This window comes from Microcaecilia unicolor, chromosome 13 (genome assembly GCF_901765095.1).
Source record: "Microcaecilia unicolor chromosome 13, aMicUni1.1, whole genome shotgun sequence".
In the NCBI taxonomy this organism is placed as follows: Eukaryota; Metazoa; Chordata; class Amphibia; order Gymnophiona; family Siphonopidae; genus Microcaecilia; species Microcaecilia unicolor.
Genome location: NC_044043.1, coordinates 27,923,543 through 27,938,497, shown reverse-complemented (window position 1 = coordinate 27,938,497; position 14,955 = coordinate 27,923,543). Strand labels below are relative to the sequence as shown.

At 44.1% G+C, this 14,955-nt stretch overlaps 1 protein-coding gene across 1 annotated transcript in view; it reads right to left on the bottom strand.

Moving 5' to 3' along the window:
• The window catches only part of LOC115482645 (protein unc-45 homolog B-like), a 249,113-nt gene that overhangs the window by 39,523 nt on the left and 194,635 nt on the right, over positions 1-14,955 (bottom strand). The window contains 4 exon segments of the mRNA XM_030222599.1: positions 2,970-3,085; positions 5,116-5,229; positions 10,302-10,368; positions 11,756-11,883. The gene's annotated coding sequence lies outside the window, so the exon portion shown is untranslated.

Sequence of the window (14,955 nt, the reverse complement as noted above, 5' to 3'; positions counted from 1 at the left end):
GGTAATGCACAGGGGGTACATATCACAATCACAAGCAGTAAGGGCAGGATGGATATCTGATGCTCAATGTCCTAAGTGTCATAGAGATAATAACACTTTTTGCATGCATTTGGCGATGTGATCAAATAAAAACACTTTTGGAAAATGTTACAGAAATATCTTGAACAACTATTGGGACATAGACTGCTTCCCTCCTGGAGGGGAGTGATTTTGAATAAAAGCAATGCTTATGGGATCTCAGACAAAAATCAGGAGTTATTCTTGTGTAAGGCCCATGCAGTGGGGAAAAAATGTATACTCAGACATTGGCTGCAGGCTGAGCCACCCTCCTTCTGGTACTGGAGAAATAGGTTCCATGAGCTAATGCTCTGGGAGGCCAGGGAGGCTTACGGTAACCCAAAGAAAAGAAGATCTTTGTTAATATATGGTCTAAATATTTACAAAATATCTCTCACAAGGCTAGAAGTGCAGTGCTTAACAAATTGGATACGTCCTAGATAGTGAGACATCCAGCAGATATTTGCTCCGGAATTTGGACCGGTTAAGACCTGTAATAGATATTGCTAGTATAATTACCATGAAATAAGTAGATAAAGGTACAGGAGTAAATTAAAGGGGAGGTTGGGGGGGGGGGGAAGGGGGAGGAAAGGATGTAAAATAATGATGACGATGTTAGACTAGATGCATATGTACAATTATGACATGAATGAATGTTTACAAAATGTTTGACTTTATTGGTTGTGTTTGACGTGGTACATCATCAATAAAAAACGTTGAAAATATAACATGACTGCGTCCGTCTGCTCATCCTGGTCGGGCGGACGGTAGCACACTCCTTTGAACATTAATGACGTTTCTTAGGGGAATTTGATTCCTTACATTAAATGTATCTTAGCTTCATTTTCAGCACTCCTCATTATTGTTGAATTTGTATTAAGCAAGCAGGCTGTTGCTAGATGTTTGACTCACCAGCCACTTTTACGCCTTCTCTGCCTTTCGTTTCCACCCATCCCTCCACCCTTACGACCAAATACTTAACTCTCCGATGCAGCCATAATGGGTCAGACCTATGGTCCACCTAGCCCGCTATCCTGTTTTCCAAACAGTGGCCAAGTCAGGTTGTAATGGTAATCAGTTTATTACTGAATATGTAGCATGTTTGCTGGACTATATATACACCAATATATTTGTGTATCTTTTGAAGATATATGTTTGTGCAGCTTTTGGAGAATAGTTTCATTTCAAGCCTCTCTCTCTTCCATTCCTTTTTCTGGGAGCTTCTGAGAGCAGGAATAAGTTAACTACAAACACTTAACAAACACAAAGAGCTTCCTCTGCCCTCCCACCTAACAAAAGATGGACTAAGGTGGAACACCTGAATACTCAGAGGAAGCATAAACAGACATTTGCTTGTCAAAGGTATACCTGCCCCTCCCATCAGCTTCCAGACATGTGCAGAAAGGAAGGACTTTTAATGTGTATCTGCCCCAGAGACTGAACAGGACATCAAAGACATTGCCAGCAAAGTCCAGACTGTAAGTCTCGTGATGTCATAAGACATGGGACCAACTCAGGGGTCGTGTGCAGACCAAGATACCACAATGCTTTGCAAATGCTCAGGGGTCGTGTGGAAACCAGGAAATCAGAACAGGGATCCACATGGCATACCCTCCTGCAGCTGCAAGGTATAAAAGCAAAAGCTGTTTCCCAAGATTCAGATTCTCATCAACTGCCAGCAAGTAAAATTCTCTTCAACTGCAAGCAACTCGGATTCACTCACTGCAGAAGCCCTCCTGTCCTCAACATGTGCTCATCAATCAGCTGGACCACAGCATGCTTGTAACAAGGACTTGTAAGTTGATCTAGACCTGCTACTTTGTTCTATTTTATGCACAGATTACCTGTAAAAGATTCCCCTTTAAAACCTACCTCTCGTGTGCAATTGTATATTAAATCAACCTTTTTTGAAGCTAAAAATACGGTCTCTTTGTGTTCTGAGTATATTGAAGCTATATATATATTTCATTTATTTAATTTATTGCAATTATCACCTTTGGTGATTGGTGGAGAAATTAATATCCTAAAACTTATAAATACAGCGCTTGCTCTTAAATTATAAACAGTAGCGAGTTGCTCTCGAGCTATTTTCCCCAAAATAAATCATTTCTTCCAACATATTAATTGCTGGAGAAGTGGGTAGAATTTCTTGTAACAAGGTCACAAGTACCTCACAAAAATCTAATTAGCAGCAACATTCCGTGTTACTAGATATGCTAACAGCCAAGAATTCCAGAGCTTATCCATTCATTGAATGAAAAAAATATTTCCTACTATTTGTTTTAAAAGTATTTCCATGTAACTTCCTGAGTCTTTGTACTTTTAGAAAGAGTAAAAAAATTGATCTACTCACTCTACATCACGCAGGATTTTGTAAACAATCATATTTCCAAGCTAAACAGCTCTAAGCCTTTCCTCATACCACAGGAGTTCCATCCCCTTTATCATTTCGGTCGCTCTTCTTTGAACCTTTTCTAATTCAACTATATCTTTTTTGAGATACGGCAATTAGAACTGAACGCAATACTCAAGGTGCAGTCGCATCATGGAGCATTATAGTATTTTCGGTCTTATTCACCATCCCTTTCCTAGCATCCTGTTTGAATACTTGGCCACCACCTCACACTGAGCAGATTTCAGAATATTATCTACAATGACACCTATACTTTTTTCTTGAGTGCTGACCTCCCAAGGTGGACCCTAATTATGCATCACCTTGCATTTGGAAGCCCAATATTCCGATCCACTGCCCTACCATAATCATCAATTTGTCCAGGACATACAACTGTCCCTCTTAAACTGTTCATGCAAACATGCAGAACAATAAACAGTTCTGTATCCCTGTCCATTTTCAATTCAATTGTGGTGTGAATAAGTGTCCTCAGGAGCCATTTTGTAAGGGATTCACTTACCTCAGTTTGTCACTCCTTCCTGCCAAGTTGGTCAGACCTAAAAGTGCTTCAAAGTTCTGGATACCATCCCGTTCTGTGTTCAGGAGACTGACCAATGGACGCACTACCTCAAACACCTAAAGAGACAGACCATTCCATCTTTAATGCTTAAGTTTCAACAATTTTTATTGATGATAATCAAGTATAACAGACACAATTATATGATCAGCTACAATCATATCAATAACCAACAAATACATTTCACTGCACGCCATTATCATCAATATTTTATTTTATATGCCAAACTATCCCGCATCCCTAACTCCCCTACCTCCTTTAATATCCCCCCTGATACCTAAATGGTCAAACTGCCATGATTCCCCAGGGAGCCTGGACCCTGATAGCTCCCCTGGGAACCCATTACAGTGCAACATCTTGATGACCAGGGAGTCAAGAGACACACATCCAACACATTACGTTTCCATCAATTTGCATACCTATACCAGCATTACAGATGTCGGATGATTTCTGCAGCCCTCAAACTTGTGCAGTTTTAGTCCCCCTCCCCACCCTCCCGTCCACTCCCTCATCTTTGTATGAATAACAATGCAACCTTCGATGTAAATATATATGTAGATATATATGTACCATTAGGAAATATATAGAGAACTCACATGAAACTACTTGGACTAGTCTTTACCATCAGCTTACTATATTCATTCCCAAGTCCTCCCTCCCTTCCCTAAGTACAAGGGGCTCATGTCATATCCTTGAAGGGATCTTAAATCCACAACTTGAGTTCCATGTTGTCTCTTGATATATCAAATGACACTTCTCCCCATTCTCCTCCCCCCTCCTATACCATTTTAACCCCTTTAACACTACCTCTCCCCATCCCTGCCACTCATTCCACATTCATCCCAACTCATTCAACACCTGACTTCTAGCTCTAGGAGCTATGACATTTAAATATGCTTTCCACGTTTTAATAAACTGTTTTCGCCTTTTTGGTGTGTGTCCAGCACCCTTTGCCTCCCACAACATAAGCACATGCAATTTGTTTCTCCAATACCAGTATGAAGGCGGTATGTCCTTAATCCAGTGGTTCAGTATGCATTTCTTCCCCAGAATGCAAGATTTACTTAGGAACAGCTTCTCTTCTTTAATGGGAGCCAGAATGTATGGCCTCTTGCTTAAGATGGTGAAGTGATACAGAGCAAAGAAGCTAACTTTTCAAAATTATTGGGGATTCTAAACCCTGTACATTTTTTCAGAAAGTGAAAAAAACATGTGTTGCAGTGGCGTACTAAGGGGGGGGGGCGGTGGGTGCGGTCCGCCCCTGGTGCACGCCGCTGGGGGGGGGGCGCCGCGAGCCTGTCCGCTACGTTCGTTCTGTGCTCCCTCTGACCCGGAACAGGTTACTTCCTGTTCCGGGGCAGAGGAAGCATGGAAACGAATGAAGTGGACAGGCGTGCGGCACCCCCCCCCCCCCCCCCCCCCACAGCGGCATTCACCCGGGGGTGTCCTTTCGCCGAGGGAGGGTGTCGCACTGCACCCGGGGGGGGGGGGCAGGGTGCATCGGCGATCCGCCCCGGGTGTCAGCCCCCCTAGGAACACCACTGATATGCTGTCGTACTGAGACAAGCCCAGTATCCTGTCTCCAACACTGGCCAGGTGGGGATATGGAGACTATAAGTGGAAGGTAGGGTGGCAGTAGCAGGAGAAATATAGAAGGAGATATGGAACGTGGGGTTAGAGAATGGAGATGCTGGATTATGGGGGAGGGAGAGCTCCTTCTTGAGCTGACTTCTGGGGTGGGGGTGGATATGGCTCAATGTTCACCTGTGGCATTGGATACTCTTGCATTGGCCCTGCCCCTAACAATTTAGGGGACCTTTTAACTAAGCAGCAGTACTGCCTGAGCCCTTACCACCACCTATTTAGGAGGCGGCTTATGTGCTACTCATGGGTAATTAGGCCGTGAATGGCACTTGTACTACCTCACAGTAGGGTCAATATAGTGTGAGCTACCACAGCTTAGAGAAAAAGGCCCCTTAGTAAAATAAAATCAGTCCTGCACATCCTCAGATGATCCCTGCAGAACACAGCCTTAGGAGACTGAACCACTCTATTCACAAAGCAGTTTACAGAAAGCAAGATGGCGTACTCTCTCTCCAGGAAATGCTAAGTCAGGATTGGAAACAGCTGCAATTTTAGCCAAGGCATGGGCAGCCTTTACTTTTCCAAGGTTGGTGCCTTCTACAGCCAGAGGTATCAAAGCCTAATTGGAGAAGAAAATATTTGTCAATTAGCAAGAAGTTTATATTAGCTGTAGAATGAAATATTGAATCACAATAGCAGGCAGAGAGGAGCAAATTGTAGATTGAGGTCCAGTGGTACATTGAATTTCTCCCATCACACATGAGGTAATTTAATGAAAGGTATCAAAACATATTAAAAGAAAACTTACTCAAGTCCACAATATAAAAATAATACAGAGAAACAGGAAATAAACTCCATCATCAAAAGGACAGAAAGGACAGATATGAGGACAACAAAAAAAAATATTATTCCAAAGAGGCACATGACAACATAATGCTACATGTGACAACATAAGGATAATTCCATGGAGGCAGAGTCTACATCCGTATCCCCCGAGCTATCCATGCCACCTAAAGAGTATTTCAAATGGGTTTCAAGTGCTTTTAATAAATTTCGTTTCATTGGTTTCAGTGCAGTGGCATAGCCAGAAGGCAATTTTTGGGTGGGCCAACAAGTTGGATGGATGGGCACTAGAGAAACACTTGCCACCTGATATGCCCTGCCCATGTCCCTACTCCTACAGCACACCTACCCCACTCCCAATAACTTCAATGGGAGTAGCAGTGCTGGCCTCAGTGGCTGCAGGACACATTGAGAGCTAGGGGAAATAAAAGAGGGTGCACGCTTCATCCTCCACTGAGCCACAGTCCGCCAACACATATATGCTTCCCCCAAATATGCCCTAAATATTACAGTGGGGCCCTAAAATATCAATACATCAAGAAAACTGAACAAGCCAAAGTACTATGGAATACTACATAGAAAATTGGTGCGAACAGAATACTTTGGTCACACACACAGAACACAAATGCCAAATACAGAATAAGTGACCACAAACCATAAGCAAATTAAATCAAAATCCCAAGAGGCCAGACCTTGCATTTAGCACAGAGAAACACAAAGAGATGCATTTTCTCCTATACTGTGCAAAATATACCACATGCAAGAGATAGCGTTAGGGGAGATACAACAAGGGCATTTGGCCCCCTAGCCAAAGAGAACCCCAGGCCAGCTGGAAGCTGAAGAAGGTGCAACCTGTTAGTATGACTGGGGCCCCAAAGCAGATATTTAGGGGTCCCCTCCTAAATATCTGCCTTGGGCCCCAGTCATATCTAACACCAGCTCTGGCAGGATGTACATTTCAAATCTGACATATTCTAGTCACAAAATAGAAAAATAAAATTATTTTCTCTACCTTCTGTTGTCTGCTCATTTTATTTTTCAAGTCATGTTGGTCCCAGTCTCTGGTTTCTACATCCTTCTGTCTTCTCTTAACTCACTCACCAAGGTCTCATGTCCATTTGATATTTCTACTCTCTCTCCATGTCCACTATCCATCTTCTTCCATCTCTGTACCTCTATCTTCCTCCATGTTTAGTATCGCCTTTTCTCTGTGTCCCTATATTACTCTGTCCATCTTCTCCCCTCTCTTTGTCCCCAGTGCCAATATATCTCTACCCTCTCTGACCCCTACCCCATCCAGCTTCTCTCCCTCTCTCCCTCTTTCCAGCATCTGGTTTGGTTGCTTGATTTCCTGCCTCCCTCCCTCCCTCAAGCTGTAGGTTTAATATTCCCTTTTCCTTCATCTCCTTGGTCTGGTATCTGTTTCTCTTCCCTCTCTCCTTGTGCTGTACCAGCAGTTCTCTCCCTTCCCTCCAGTTCTCCTCTCACGTCCAGTAGCTCTCTCCCTTCCATCCAGATCCCCTCCTCCTCTTCCTCCCACAATCCAACAGCTCTCTCCCTTCCACCCAGATCCCCTCCTCCTCTTCCTTCAGCAGTTCTCTCCCTTCCATCGTCCCCCTCCTTCTCTTCCTCCCATGTCCAGCAGCTCTCCCCCTTTCCCTCCAGTCTCTTCTTCCTCTTCCTAGCTTGTCCAGCAGCTCTCCCAACCCCTTCCTCCTCTCCCTCCCACGTCCAGCAGCTCTCTCCCTTCCATTCAGTCCCCTCCTCCTCTTCCTCCCATGTCCAGCAGCTCTCTCCCTTCCCTCCAGTCCCTTCCTCCTCTTCCTCCCTTGTCCAGCAGCTCTCCAACCCCTTCCTCCTCTCCCTCCCATGTCCAGCAGCTCTCTCCCTTCCATCCAGTCCCCTCCTCCTCTTCCTCCCATGTCCAGTAGCTCTCCCCCCTTTCCTCCAGTCCCTTCTTCCTCTTCCTAGCTTGTCCAGCAGCTCTCCAGCCCCTTCCTCCTCTCCCTCCCATGTCCAGCAGCTCTCTTCCCTTCCATTCAGTCCCCTCCTCCTCTTCCTCCCATGTCCAGCAGCTCTCTCCCTTCCCTCCCTCTCCTCCTTTGTCCAGAAGCTCTCCAGCCCCTTCCTCCCATGTCCCAACAGCTCTCTCCCTTCTATCCTGATCCCCTCCTCCTTTTCCTCCATCTCCAGAGCTCTCTTCCTTCCCAGTTCCCTCTAATCCCCTTCCTCCTACAGTCTGACTCTGTCTCTGGCAAAAGTATCCCTTCCCTTTCCTCTCCCCCCCACCAACCACCAACCAACCACAAATCCAGCACTTACTCTTCCAGGACCGCCCATCCAAATCCTTCATCGCTGTCGCTGCCTTTTCTTCCCCGCGGCTTCAGGGAACAGCCGTCCGGGAGGCAGCGATCAGCGTTACCTGTCAGTGCCTGCCCTGAAATTGTGCTTCTCTTCTCCCCGCTCTTTCTTCGCTCGTTGCACAGCACAGCGCTGCGCTGCTATTCAAACAGGCAGCTCCACTCCTCTCTGCCGGCGTCTATCCAGCCCTCTGATGCACCTTCCTGTTTAGTAGGGCCGGATAGACGCGGCAGAGAGGAGCGGAGCTGCCTGTTTGAATAGCAGCGCTGCGCGACGAGCGAGAAAGAGCAGGGCGAAGCCTGGGGAGAAGAGAAGCACAATTTCAGGGCAGGCACTGACAGGTAACGCTGATCACGCCTCCCGGTACGCCGTTCCCCGAAGCCGCGGGAGAAAAGGCAGCGACAGCGATGAAGGATTTTGGATGGGCGGGCCTGGAGGGAAAGTGGTGTGAGCCTGGGCCCGTCCAGGCCCACCCGTGGCTACGCCCCTGTTTCAGTGTGCAAGGTTCATGGGACAGAGTACCAGAGGGAGGGGATAAGGAGATTGGTAGGTAGTTTAGAGGAACTTGGGAAAGCGGTGGGAGAGTAAAAGGAACTCAGAAGAGTTAAGGGTAAGGGGGAAGTGCTACTATACTGGGACAGACCAAAGGTCCATCAAGCCCAGCTTCCTGTTTCCAACAGGGCAATCCAGGTCACAAGTACCTGGTAAGATACCAAAACGTACAATACATTTTATGCTGCTTATTCTAGAAATAAGCAGTAGATTTTCCCCAGGTCCATTTTAATAACTGTCTATGGACTTTTCCTTTAGGAAGCCATCCAAACCTTTTTTTAACTCTGCTAAGCTAACTGCCTTTACCACATTTTCTGGCAACAAATTCCACATTGTGTGAAGAAAATTTTTATCTGATTCGTTTTAAATTTACTACTTTGTAGCTTCATCGCATGCCCCCTAGTTCTAGTATTTTTGGAAAGCATAAACAGAGGTTCAACTCCACTCATTATTTTATAGACCTCTATCATATCTCCCCCTCACCCATCTTTTCTCCTAGCCGCTTTAGCCTTTCCTTATAGGGAAGTCGTCCCATCCCCTTTATCATTTTCGTTGCCCTTCTCTGCACCTTTTCTAATTCCACTTTTTTGAGAAGCGGTGACCAGAATTGAACACAATATTCAAGGTGCAGTCGCACCATGGCGCGTCCTCATTTTTGTTTTCCATTCCTTTCCTAATACCACCTAACATTCTATTTGCTTTCTCAGCTGCAGCAGCACACTGAGCAGAAGGTTTCAACATATCATCAACGACGACACCTAGATCCCTTTCTTGGTCAGTGACTCCTAACGTGGAACCTTGCATGACGTAGCTATAATTAGGGTTCCTCATTCCCACATGCATCACTTTGCATTTACATTAAACATCATCTGTCATTTAAGACACCCAGTCTCGTAAGGTCCTCTTGTAATTTTTCACAATCCTCTCGTGATTTAATGACTTTGAATAACTGGTAGCCAGTGGAATTGGAAAAGGTAGAGAAGTCCCACCTCCAGTCTGGTAGCCCCTGTACCACCTTGGAGGAGAAAGGTCTCCTAGAAGGAGATCATCACCCTGGTGAAGTAGGAAGTAATCCTGTAGCCAGGACCTTCCCACCAGGGGATGTACTATCCTCTCGCACTGAGGATACATCTCCAAGTGCTGCTCAGGAGGGAAGGGTTGTAGTTGGTGATTCCATCATTAGGCATATAGATAGCTGGGTGGCTGGTGGACGTGAGGATCGTCTGGTGACTTGCCTGCCTGGTGCGAAGGTGACTGACCTCACGCGCCACCTAGATAGGATTTTAGATAGTGCTGGGGAGGAGCCGGCTGTCTTGGTACATAGGAAAATGTGGGAGAGAAGTTCTGGAAGCCAAATTTAGGCTCTTAGGTAGAAAGCTCAAATTCAGAACCTCTAGAGTAGCATTTTCTGAAATGCTACCCATTCCACGGCAGGACCCAAGAGAAAGGCAGAGCTCCGGAGTCTCAATGCGTGGATGAGACGATGGTGCAGGGAGGAGGGGGTTTAGATTTGTTTGGAACTGGGCAACATTCTTGGGAAGGGGGAGCCTATTCTGAGAGAATTGACTCCACCTTAACCAGGGTGGGTTTGTTTTAATCATTCCCACAATTAATAGTTCCTTAATTTGTCCTGTTTCTCTGTCTTGAATAGATTGTAATCTTTGTTGAACAGGGACTGTCTCATACATGTTTTGTGGACAAAGCCAAATACAGCACTATAGCAGGAGTTCTCAATCCAGTCATCAGGGATATTCACAATGAATATGCATGAGTTAAATTTGGAAATTTGCACTACCTCCATTCTATGCAAATTTATCTCAAGCATATTCATTATAGATATCTTGAAACCGTGACTGGCTAGGTGTGTCCCGAGGACTGGGTTGAGAACCCCTGTGCTATAGAAATAAGTAGTAGTAATATGAAGAGGTCACATACCTTTCCACCACCCTGAGCCACGATGGTACCTCGGTCCTTTGAATCTTCACACAAAGCAAGAAATACCCTGAAAAGGAAATTAAGTGAAAGTTAAAAACAAACACTGTGGAGAAAAAAGTAAAATGTAACATATTAGTTCATAAATATGAAAACTGATAATAGGTAAGAGAAACGATGATGCCATAGGGAGGCTGCTATATAGACGTTTCTCAAAAGTAGCTAGCTCTCAAAAGTAGTGCTCTTCTTGTAGTCACAGCAGCTGTGGTCTTGTGGTGATGTACTGCCTTTCTGTGGTACAACCAAAGTAGTTTTATGTATATTATATACAAGTACTTTCACTGTCCCTAGTAGATTCACAATCTAAGTTTTGTCCCTGGGACAATGGAGGTTTAAGTGACTTGCCTATGGTTCTCAGCCTACTAGTACCATTAGGGTACTTCTCATCGTTATATGGCAGACAGACCTCGCCTGGTACATCCCCTGGACATTGCCATTTTTTCAAGAGGATAGTGCCAGAGACAGGAGTTAGTGGGAATCGCTTTTCTCTCCTGTTTTAGAGTATGGCAGGTGGGCTCAGGAGGGCCTGGGGAGAGGTCAGGTAGACAACAGGGATTACATTTTTTTTAGTCAGAAAAAGGGAGGTGTTGGAGAGGGGCCACTAGACTACCAGGGAAAATGCAAATGCCGGTATGTTGTTTTTTTTTTTTAAATGTCATCCTTCGTGCCAGTCCATGGAGCCAATCACCACTCAGATACTGACAGGAAAGGTGACAATTGCGGATTATTGCTGTGATTTTAAAGTGGCAGTAATTTGTATGCTCATATGTAGGAGCAAAGCAAACACTATGAAGCATTATTTGCTGTCATGGCCAGGACAGCCAAGGACTCTTGGAGTCTCCCATGCAGTTGAAGAGGTGCTGGGTTTCTTGTCAAGGTGACTCCATCAGTGTGAAGCTAGTGAGACAATGCAGTGTCTTTATTATTGCTTTCGTCGCACATTATCTTTGCTGCTCTGGTAAATAAATGCACACTTTATTTTTATACTACTCGGTTGTGGAGTTAGTTCTTTCTATTTTTTTAGGGCATATTGAGTATCTAAGATCTAGGGAACCCATTTTTTTCTGCTTATTCCTGTTAAAATGTATACCCTAATATGGGTAATTTCATAGTAGATCCATGGCTCTACCATAGCTTTCTGTATGACTTTAAATTGTAAGTCCTCTGGACAGGGCCCTACCCACTGTGCCTGAACTTTGCAACAGTATATAGTTGTGTAATTGTATAAGTCTCAGGCAAATCAATGCTTTTTTAAACAGAATATGATAATTCAGTTCACCCAACTGAATGCATTCCTTTGTACTGGAGTTTTCTGATAGACTTGGGAAATCAAATACACAACAGTGATACTACATTTCTGAATCACACATAATTCTACTGTCTGTGGCATACTGTACCTTGCCAGAAGTTCCTTGGTTGCATCCGTTAGGATGGCACTGTCAACTTTTACCATGCAGGCAAGTGTGGAAATAACACCAGCTTTCAAGAGCCGCTTCACTCGCTTTAGCACAAAATCTTTCTTATCCTGGGAATGGCAAAGAGAAAGAAGTTACTGCAGACCTGTTTTGCCAGCAAGACTCCCAAACATAATCAAATATTCAACAACTAGTTAAGAGTCAGTGGCAATGAAAATTATTGACCTAAAGATAACCAGATAAGTTAAGTTTAGGCCAGCAGTCTTCCAACTAGATTTAAACCAGACAGCACCAGTAGCTGCCCACCCAGAGGCAGTGTGCAAAGTAGATATAGCTGGTGGGGTTTTCTAATCCTTGCCAGCTAAAGAGGCCTCTCCAAGCAGTCTCAACTCTGTTTGAGGACCCTGAGTAGGGTTCTTGCTGCTTTGTTGTATATGTTGTTAGGATTTTTTTTTACAGGTTTTGTATTATTTGATAATGTGCTTGGTTATTGCTCAGGTGAAATATACATCAAAATATTTTTTGAATGGTGACGTCCATGAAGAAAAGCCCTAAGTTCTGATCTGCACTTGTTGTTGCAGGAAGACAGTGTATTTAATTCAAAAGAACTGCTATACTGTGTCAAACCAAAAGTTGGTCAGGGTCCTGAAAGCAGTGTGTTACATATGTGAGCATCATCTGTTAAGTGTGTCACTGTACTAGAGGGTTCCTAATTTTTTTGGTGGTTAATATAATGTCTACACATCCAAGAAATTTGAGTACTATGGGAGCTTCACTGGCCAAACATGCAACCCACCCATAACAAAGGACACACATTAGATATTATCACCCACAAATTCTCAGCAGAACCTAATCTCACACTCATAAACACAAAGTGGACAGCCACGCTATGGTCCGATCACTACAAAGCAAACCTCTCCCGCCGCTGGAGAACAAAAAAGACACAACAAAAAACCTACACTACGAGAGGCAAAATAGACCTACCAACATTCTGGCAGCAATTCTACACCGACGAATGGACAACACCTGCAGACTCGCCCCAATTTCTCCAAGAATGGGACAACAGATGCAGAACTGTACTAGACAACATAGCACCGCTGCAAACCAGAACCTCACATAGAAAAAAACTCTATACCATGGTTTAATGAAGAACTAAAAGAACTAAAAACACAGGTCAGAAGATTAGAACGAGCATGGAGAAAAAAAAAAGACGATCATACACTCAAAGATTGGAAACAGCTACAAAGAAAATACAAATACACTATCAGACAAACTAAAAGAACGTACTACAAAACCAAAATAGGACCAAACTACAAGGATACACACAAACTCTTCTCACTTGTAAACAAACTCCCAAATACTACACCGGTTACCTCTAACAACATAGACACCCCATCTGCAACCAATCTTGCGAACTACTTCAATGAAAAAATTATAAAGCTCCGACTCATGATACCCACCAACACAATTGAGTACACAAGCATTCTTGAATGTCTAGATCCAAAACCTGAGGAAAGCCCAGCAGACCGAACATGGACCGAATTTGACACAATATCGCCAGATGAAATCTCACAATGGCTTGGAAAATATGCCAAGTCACAATGCAAACTAGATATTTGCCCCAACAGCCTAATAAGATCCACCCCCAAACAATTCAAAAAAGACCTCATGAATCATATAAACCACAGGCTTCAAAATGGCCTCTTTCCCACTGAGAAAGGAAACATCTTACTTACTCTGCTGCCAAAAGATGCTAAGAAAAGCACGATGGACCTAAACAATTATCGCCCAGTAGCATCTATCCCACTTATAACCAAACTCATGGAGGGCATAGTGATGAAACAACTCTCGGAATACCTAAATAAACACTCAATTCTACATGAATCTCAATCAGGATTTCGGTCAAATCACAGCACCGAAACCTACTAGTATCTGCAATGAACTCATTCAAACAAGCAATTGCAACTGGTAGCAACATACTCCTCCTACAATTCGACATGTCTAGCGCCTTCGACATGGTTAATCATGGAATACTACTACATATACTAGAATACTTCGGAGTAGGAGGTACAGTTCTCAAATGGTTCAAAGGATTCCTGACCACAAGATCATACCAAGTAACAACAAATGCGGACAGATCACCCCCATGGACACCTGAATGTGGAGTTCCCCAAGGATCCCCCCTATCACCAACTCTCTTCAACCTAATGATCATACCTTTAGCCAAACTTCTAGCCAATCAAAACCTTAACCCCTACATATATGCAGACGATGTCACGATCTACATCCCGTTCAAACACGATCTAAATGAAATCACCAACGAGATCAACCAAAGCCTCCAAATCATGCACTCCTGGGCGGATGCATTCCAGCTAAAACTCAACACAGAAAAAACACAATGTCTTGTACTCACCTCATAACACAACAAAAACAACTACTCCACCATAACCACACCATACTGCTCTCTCCCCGTAGCACAAAATCTGAAAATTCTTGGAGTCACCATTGACCGAAACCTCACACTCGATGCTCATGTGAAGAACACAATGAAAAAGATGTTCCACTCCATGTGGAAACTCAAAACAGTAAAACCTTTCTTCCCGAGATACATATTCTGTACCCTAGTACAGTCAATGGTATTAAGTCATCTGGACTACTGCAACGCACTGTACGCTGGCTGCAAAGAACAGACTATCAAAAAACTCCAAACAGCCCAGAATACTGCCACCAGACTCATAGTTGGAAAAACCAAATATGAAAGTGCAAAACCCCTAAGAAAGACACTTCACTGGCTCCCACTCAAGGAACGCATTGCGTTCAAGATATGCACGATTGTAGACAAAATCATTCACGCAGACGCACCAATATACATGCTAAACCTCGTGGACCTGCCTCCCAGGAACGCCATAAGATCATCCCGCAAATTTCTCAATCTGCACTTCCCCAGCTGCAAAGGACTAAAATACAAGCAGACACATGTCACCACCTTCTTGTACACGAGCACGCAGTTGTGGAATGAACTACCTACAACCCTGAAAGCTATTGACGAAATAACCAACTTCCGCAAATCTTTGAAGACACATTTCTTCAATAAGGCCTACAAAGAGAACCCATAGCCTCACAAAACTACCTCACCAATCCTTCCAATTATCAAAGTCCACCTCCATACTAACCTACCTAAC